Below are 8,909 nucleotides of genomic sequence, written 5' to 3' on the forward strand. Positions count from 1 at the left end.
ATGTCAGCCCAGTAGCTGCGTCGGTACCAAGTTGATAAGTTAACATGATATCTTTTGAATAGAGCTTAAACGTGGCTTTATTAAAGGCTTGAAATGTGATAAATAAACTTAACTTACCTTAACGAGGGCTAGCGCAGACGAGTCAATTATAATGTCAAGGCGCTGGATAAGGGGGTTGGTCCCACCACTGTGCGAGCTGAGAACGAGTGGAGTAACGTGGGCGCCAGTGGATATGTATGCCTGGGGTGAGCGCGGTGGGACGCCGAACGCATGGAGTCCGCGTGGATTAGTTAAGGCCGAGGGCGCTCCCAGTGCTGTTGTATAGCGGACCTTGTCAACGTAGTTCGCCACTTCCGTGGGATCCTTGTCAATTGGGCGCCTTATCAATGCATCTGCTTCCGTTTTTGCCCGGTTTAAATGTTATCATCAGTAAAAACGCTGGAGGTGGAGTACCGTGGCATACAAGCATGCCAACCAGTACCGTGCCGTGGTACAAAACCACGCACGGGGAGACGGCCGCTCATGGTGCCTGACCGGACCTACCATCCCGCCAATGCCCCGGTCATCAGCTTCATCCTAGCTCTGTGGCTCGAACGAGTGCGTGCTGATGTCGGGTGCACCGGAGTCATAGCGTGCCGAGTCGTGCACGTTGTGGGGTCAGTATAAATTCGCGTTTGTTGGCTGGCGTGACAGCGGCAGCCGGCGGCGCACAAACATCCAGCGGCGACCCAGCAGCAGCGCAGCGGCAGCCGGCGGCGCACAAACATCCAGCGGCGACTCGGCAGCAGCACAGCGGCAGCCGGCGGCGCACAAACATCCAGCGGCGACCCGGCAGCAGCGCAGCGAAGTGCACGCACCCCCACCACTAGTGTTGAAGGCTTCCGTTGTTGGTGTTTGGAGCAACTACCAGAGCTCCCTCAGGCCAGATTGGAAACATATTGTTGATGTGCTTAGAAACCAAACAACGCTCTAAACTCTAGGCATCTAAGCAACAAAACGATAGCGGTTTTGTTTTTTATAATAATATCGGATTATTCGATATTTTTCTGACTGGAACAAGTAAACGCTATTACATCTGGGATTGAAATACCTTCGCGATGTCCTGTTATTCCTTTAATCATTGCACACAGGAAATGCTAAAACTTTTCATTAAAAGCTCTACACATTGTATGCGACCATCTTTCAGTGCAGGCAAAGTAACTAAACACCAGTCAGATCGCAGAGGCGAGACCATCTATGTCAGCGGATGGGTCGCGAGGGGGGGGGGGGGGCGGGCGAGGACCGGGCCAGTCCGTCATCTGCCAGCCGCAGCAGTCGGTCAGCGCTCCAGCCCATCCGACGAGGTATGCACAGGGCTCTTCGCAGCCGGCTTGGCCGACTCGTGCTTCGCCACCCGCCCGTTCCTCAGGCTGAGGCGTCTCGTATGGTCACTCGCCCATCCGGTGTTCGGGCTCTGGAACTGCGCGGGGCACACTCCCGGATACGCAGACGGGGTCCATTGTTGAGCCGGCACCTCATGGAACTGCCCGCCTCCACCCATCGGTCCTCCTCCGGCTCTATTCCATTCCGGAAAAATCGCTAGCCGAGAAAAGCACGTTTTGGTGTGTTTGCTTTGTTGACGGGCTACGAAAGGCGTCGAGGTCGGCGTAAGTGCACGCTACATGTATGATATCTGACAAGGAGTAGCATGTTTCCAAGCATCCTTGCATGCACGCAATGCCTGCTTGAAAGCATTCATGCAAATAAGAAATAAAGCGTTTTAAGCCCGCACGGGGGACATCGCGTACTGCGTACATCGCGTACTGCTTGGTTTTGCATGTTAATAGAGAGACGCCTGGCTCCTGGGAGGCCGTCTCCAAACGGTCTCTAAAGAAACCTCAGGCTTTTATTTTCCTCTTTTAAATCGAAACTACTTTCTAAGAATAAACTACGACGTTAGCCACAGGACAGCAAGCAATCAAAGTTGATATACAACCTGCGTTATTTCTGAAACATGAGGTAACAGAAATAACAAAAATAGCAAAACAAAAACAGTGCCAATTTACGTATCGTGGGTGCGTCTTTATGGATCCAATGTTCCAGAGGTGCGTAGCTTCATGTTCAATTCGGTACGGCGCCAGAGGCCACCCCGTCAACATGGGCTCTGCAGACCTCTCCTCCCCCACCCAGTCCATGTTGATTGTGGAGAATGCAAAATCCCGATAGACACCCGTTTCTTGGCGCATCCGGCGGAAGGTCAACCCATTTTTCATGCTTTCAACTCATTTTGCGGGACTAGTACCCGGGCATACTATATTAACCTTAGAAAATAAGTAGATATCTCTATTTCATATCACCATTGTATGCGATCACATCGATATCATGACATGTGAGAAAGAAGGCTCTGGAAACGGCTGTTGATACCTTCAGATTATGTGGGGAGGTACTATGTGGAGCTCCCGGAAAAACTCGTGGTCTCATTTTGCGGCCAACTTGGGTTAGGGATCAGGCGCGGTCTATTACATGCACTGATTGATGCATTCAGGCTAAACTGAAGCAATCTCAACGCTGTGGGATTGTGTCTGCTGATAGAATGATGCTTGACTTTTTAATCGCACTGAATGTCTGGCATTGCAGAGCACTTGGCCAACTGCGAGGACGGATAACATTTATCGATATATCGCGGAGTGGTAATAACTTCATCTCAGTGAACCATTCGACGAATCTCACAATGATAAATGCAATGTGACAAAACAAGACAGGATCAGTAGGTACATGCATGCACCTAACAGCCTTTCACTACAAAAAGCACCTTGGTTGGCCATTATCTAAATCGACACAGTGATTACACTTAATCAAGCACAAAGTTCACCCAGGTCTACAGATCAACAGCTACGCTGTCCTAGTTTTTCCTCGTGTAAATGCCGTATTTTGTTTTCTTCACTATAGCTTCGCCAAGATTGCGCTTAACCTTTTGTACCTGTAAGGCACATGATCTGCATGCACGGGTGGCAGCGATGTGCACACTGTCCTCTACTCGGTACCAACCGAATTCAGGACTACAGAGTCAAATGGCGACCAATTTATCATTCAAAATTAGGACGACTTTTTTTCTTAAAATGTGCTAAGCTTTCAAAAAATACATCTGAAGCGTAGTCAAGACCAATCTCAAATTGGCAGCGTTTGGGTCCAGTAAACCTAGAGGAATTCCACAGCATGGCGGCTGCCCGTGATCACAAACTATGCGCGGTGACGTACATAGCGACTGCTCGCGGTCACAGAGTATGCGCGGTGATGTACATGGCGGCTGCCCGTGATCACAAACTACGCGCGGTGATGTACATGGCGGCTGCTCGCGGTCACAGACTATGCGCGGTGACGTACATGGCGGCTGCTCGCGGTCACAGACTATACGCGGTGATGTACGTGGCGGCTGCCTGTGATCACAAACTGCGCGCGGTGATGTACGTGGCGGCTGCCTGTGATCACAAACTGCGCGCGGTGATGTACGTGGCGGCTGCCCGTGATCACAAACTGCGCGCGGTGATGTACGTGGCGGATGCCTGTGATCACAAACTATGCCCGGTGACGTGCATGCACACTCAGAGTATGATGTTGCTCTAATGTGTTTGCAGCCTGAGCTTGGATCAGGCCCGTCATTTTTCATAATGGTGGCGGCGCGGGAATATCCTCAACCCCGGCTTGTATGCCAACCCCCTCTGGTCTTATCGGCTTGTATGCCAACCCCCTCTGGTCTTATCGGCTAACCCTCTCTAGTGCAAACAGCAGGGCGTTATTTTTCGGTACCGAAGGGTGAGAAGGACGCACAGTAAGATTAGGATGTCAAGCCACGTGCAGCTGCGGCGTACATCGGCAACTGTAATGCACGCATCCATTGATAATCCAGGTACAGGCACGCAACTGCGACGACTTTTCCTGCCTCACACGTGTGTCGGACACCTCACAGGCGGGAGGAGTCTGGACAGACTCGCGGCGGCGTGGTAGGACCCCGATCGCGTCCAGACCGTGTCCAGATCGTGTCCAGGACGTGACCCTGGCCGCCCCCGGAGCGTGACTGGCAGGGACAGATCACGAGGTCAGCTGGCATGATCCCGGCGTCGTGTTCAGCTAACGCCGGCGTCGTGAGCGACGACTTCATCGCCGTCTGTTGGCATTGCACGCGCATTTTTCGGCCGTGGCGAGCTGTTTCGGCTGGCGCGGTATCAAGGGAGCCGGCGCCTCGAACGTTCCCAAGTCAGTGGCGTTCCCATGCGTTCAGTGCGGCCATGCAGCGTGGCGTGTTTGGCCGCAATGACATCCGCACACAAAGCTCCGGCCGTGCCGCGGGGAACGCGCGGAACAACACATTCTGCTTTCCGCGGTGTATCCGGGAAACAGCATTAAAGTTGTCGGTTCACTTCAGACGTCTAATGCTGTGGTGGAATATGCGTTCCTTGTGTGAGCCTAAATAAGACGACCGAAGATTTGTTCCTTTGGCTGCAAATTAGCTGGTCGCCTGTTTGTTATGCATGATAGGTGATGCTCTAAGAAATGTCGATGAAATTTTGCATCCCAACCCTTGCCCCTCCCCTGTGTTCGCTTCAGCTCCCCACTGTTCTTGTTCAAAATCACTCCAGAATTCACATAGACTCACAAAACAGCAACACCTGTATGATTTGGGCAAACCTGATCTTTCGGCCCGTCCAATGATGTGCATTAGATTTCGTTTATGCAAATCAAACCACGGCGTTTTAAATCGTTTCTTCTACAGAGGCAGAATTATTCAGCGAACGTTCCAAAAATGCAATTGACCAAAGACTGAACGCGTAAGTGAGGCGGACGCAAGGCAGCTGGGCGCTGCCAGGACGTGCCTTGGGCGCCTCGAGATCAGTCCAAGTTCAGAGTCAGGCGCGCAGCAGCGAGCGTCAGAGCCACTTAGTTTGGTTCGGTTCGTTCCCGCCGGTTCAACATGTGCTCAGACGAAGGCAACCGTGCGTACGCAACAATTCCGCCAGACTGTCGATATATTGCGCGGAATTCTATCTGCGAATTAGGACACTTCTGGTCTTCAACAGACTGCGACAGTTGTTTGCCGGAGCAAACAAATGTCAGGTTAGAGTTTTTATATAGTTGGAATGTTCAAACAACACAGATTATGCTAGTGTGCGTGGTGGTTAGGGCGAACTAAACTTGACTGGCGGTGCCACGTTTTCATTTAACCCCTGCGCCTTATTTGAAAACTCCAGACTGCAAAGCTGACAGTTTCAGCCTGACGTCAGAAATGACGTTCGACAAGCAAGAAAACGAGTGTGACAGGTGAAACACAACGCTGTGGGAAAACTCCAAGAGCGCAACGTTAAATTGACCACCGAAAAAGGCGACAGGCTTTCGCAAACTGTGGCGAGCGTGGCGAAAGCTTGGTTGCTGGGGTTAATCACCATTCAACAGCTGTATTGCAGGCTCGTAGCTCTGTGGCGTCACATTAGGCGATCAATCGTCGATCGGTCGGCACGCAGACTGCGCCAGCTGTACCTGCACAGTCCAACGAGCGGGTGATTAGCCACGTGTGGCCACCGGGCCGTGGCCGCCAATGAGAGCATGCAGGCCGGGCTGTGGTCGCTGATGAGGACATGCAGACTGGGCTGTGATCGCTGATGCCTGGCCGGGCCGTGGCCGCCGATGAGAGCATGCAGGCCGGGCTGTGGTCGCTGATGAGGACATGCAGGCCGGGCTGTGGCCGCTGATGAGGACATGCAGGCCGGGCTGTGGTCGCTGATGAGGACATGCAGACTGAGCTGTGGCCGCTGATGCCCGGCCGGGCCGTGGCCGTTGATGAGGACATGCAGGCCGGGCCGTGGCCGCTGATGAGGGCATGCAGGCCGGGTCGTGGCTGCTGATAAGGGCATGCAGGTCGGGTCGTGGCCGCTGATGAGGGCACGCAGGCCGGGCCGTGGCCACTGATGAGGACATGCAGGCCGGGCTGTGGCCGCTGATGAGGACATGCAGGCCGGGTCGTGGCAGCTGATGAGTACATGCAGGCCGGGTCGTGGCCGCTGATGAGGACATGCAGGCCGGGCTGTGGCCGCTGATGAGGACATGCAGGCCGGGTCGTGGCCGCTGATGAGGGCATGCAGGCCGGGCCGTGGCCGCTGATGAGGGCATGCAGGCCGGATCGTGGCCGCTGATGAGGGCATGCAGGCCGGGTCGTGGCCGCTGATGAGGGCATGCAGGCCGGGTCGGGGCCGCTGATGAGGGCATGCAGGCCGGGCTGAGGCATGCGGTTACATCCCCACAGCAACAGGCATGGGAGTCGGTGTTGCCTAGAAAGCAGGCGTTTTGCATTCTCTCTTGTGCTCTTCTCTCAGTCTTTCTTGTTCCGAGAATGTGTGACCATCTTGTGTGGCAATCTTAGCACGTTGCGTTGTAATGCCGATGCATCACTACTCCATAGTAAGATTCATAAACACCTGAAAGAGCAAACTCCCATGAGGATTCATGCAATGCAATGCAATGCATGCAGTCAGCGCAATGCTTCAGACACATCTGTTAGCGGCCCTGAAGCAGGTTCGGTCCCTGTCAGGCATCACAACAGGAATAATAACATGCGCAGACGTAATGTGTTTTGAATGATGACTATCCAAAAAGATAGCCGCCACCATCCAGAGACTTCCTGGCCAAGAACTGCAGAGACCCTAGGTATCTTAGACTATGTCACCACAGTAATAATCCCCCTAAACTTTGCGAAGTTGCAGGAAGTTGACTCACAGATTCCTTTGTGTAACAGGTGTGCCGTGCAAGGTCGCTGCCTTTGCACGAGTGTCCATGTCAGGCCTTAGCTGTTAGCGAGAGTCATCTTCAGGCACTCGTTCAATGCGATGCGACAACGGGGTTTAGCGGGCAGCTTTTGATGCGCGTTTCGAATACTTCGATAACAGGGACAGCAACAGACATCATCCAAGGACTTCTAAGAGGTCGGTGTAGGTCATTGACCCGAAATGGCCCACATCGTCCCCGTGTTTCTGAGGAATATTCCGCCCAACCTAATCATTATCACTTATGCAAATTGAAAAATAAAACCAATCGTATAGGTTTTCAGTCTCCATGGCCTTCTAAAGGTTAAACAAGGTCAATAACCTAAAAATAAAGCCAGTAACCCTGTGTTTAGAACAGGTATGCAGGTTCAAGGCGGTGGCGTGAGGAGAGCTGGGTGCACTTTGGTCACCAATCTTGAGTTTTGTCTCTTATGCCCGAGAATCATGACATATAGACAGTTTGGCGCAAGTGAGTGAACATACAGACGAGCTCACTCTGTGAATTTAGTGTCTCCGGCTCTAGCTTTAGCTTGAGATATCAACGAGCAGATTGACCCCCAACCGAAAGAAGGGTATACAACCGGCTAATGTGGGGCATGTTAAGCCATTACCAGGGATGGACGGTTGGGTCTCCATTAATCAGAAAATGCGAAATTGATGCAGCTTCCGGTCTTAATCATTTTCGGAGACGCAAATGGCTGCGCTTGTGTTTCTGAAACTGATGAAGACTGAGCATCAGATACATTACGTCTATTTTGGGCCTTCGGTCGGCTGCCGAAGAACATTCTTCAAATAGGCATCTGGAGCAGGCCCGGAGGCCATGGCCGATGCCCACTTTCCACGCAAGGTGAATATGAACTGTAAGATGCCAGCTGGAAAGAGCCGGCATTAGCCGCGATATGTTGAGACGTAGTTATGCTCTGGTGTGCTGGCTTCGCTCAACAAGTTTTGAATCACCCATGGCATGTCGGCACGGACACGGCCCTTTCGCAACGACGCAAACAAAGCCAATATTCAGCTCTAACACAGCAGCAGCCGGTAGCCCCTCCCCCTCGGAGGTCGTACCAGGCCACGCCAGTCAACAGCAGCAGTGGTGGTAATGAGCCCCCCCCCCCCTCCCCGAGCCGATCGGGCGCCACCAGGCCCCGCCCACCCGTCCAGGAGAGCGGAGGTATATATCGGTCGACGGCCGTCAGTGCAGACAGTCAGCCTCGGCCACCCAACCACACCATGATGAAGGTGGGTCGGCCGGCGCGCAGTCGGTGAAGCGGGCACAGTAGTGAGGCTCTGCCACCAACACGGCAAGCAGTAAAGCTGTGCCAGTATGGCAGAGCGACAAGCAGTAGCTGGACGGCTCTGTCTGCGCTCTTACACGGACAGGCATCTGAAGTTTTCGGGTATTCGCGTTAAGTATCTCGATACTAACAACATACAATCTCGGGATGTGGTGCTGAGGCATAGAGTGGCTTGTCCAGCGTGTGGCCGTGCCCCATCTGACGGTGGTCTGGCGCCGTCTGACGCTCGGATGCTGTTTCAGCTTGTCGTGCTCGCCGCAGTCGTGGCCGTGGCAGCCGCCAGCGGCTACGGAGACGCCCACAGTTACACCCGAGTGCAGACGTGAGTCTTGACAAAGACTTCGGAATCAGAGTCAGCCAGCCGGAGTTCAGCTCTAGCAGGGTGTTCGGCAGCAGCCAGCTCCAACAGTCATTCAGCAACCAGCCCCAACAAACCTACTCAGTCGACGCTGACCAACCTCCGACCAGACGCACACGCACAACCAACAAATATTTAACAACTGCTCAATGTTTTACACGGTACCACTAGCTACTGATTTTAAACAATGCGCTATGAGTAGTGTTTGCTATTGAGGGGCAAGTGAACAAACACGCTGTCATAGAAAGACCATAAGAAGGCTTTGAGACACCTATAAGTGATCAACACACTCTCACTTGATCTGTGTAATGCCTTCATATGCTGGAAGCCCATGGAAGCATTACGCAGACCAACCCCAGAGTATGATGTTGTCTCCTATCCTGCTTCCGATGTCTTGTAATATATTTCCCGATTGTGCTGTTTCAGATATGACGGCTACGGTGGCGCCGCCTACGGAACCGAGAT

At 53.0% G+C, this 8,909-nt stretch overlaps 1 long non-coding RNA gene across 1 annotated transcript; it reads left to right on the forward strand.

Annotated features, from left to right (window-relative positions):
* Nucleotides 1–8,001: 8,001 nt before the first annotated feature.
* Nucleotides 8,002–8,908, forward strand: LOC119104439 (uncharacterized). Its single transcript, XR_005094925.1, has 3 exons — nucleotides 8,002–8,030; nucleotides 8,329–8,408; nucleotides 8,871–8,908. It is a non-coding gene; the product is annotated as an uncharacterized LOC119104439 (long non-coding RNA).
* The last annotated feature ends 1 nt before the right edge of the window (nucleotide 8,909 follows it).

Source organism: Pollicipes pollicipes, unplaced genomic scaffold (assembly GCF_011947565.3).
Source record: "Pollicipes pollicipes isolate AB1234 unplaced genomic scaffold, Ppol_2.1 Scaffold_6052;HRSCAF=7182_pilon_pilon_pilon, whole genome shotgun sequence".
Lineage (NCBI taxonomy): Eukaryota > Metazoa > Arthropoda > Thecostraca > Pollicipedomorpha > Pollicipedidae > Pollicipes > Pollicipes pollicipes.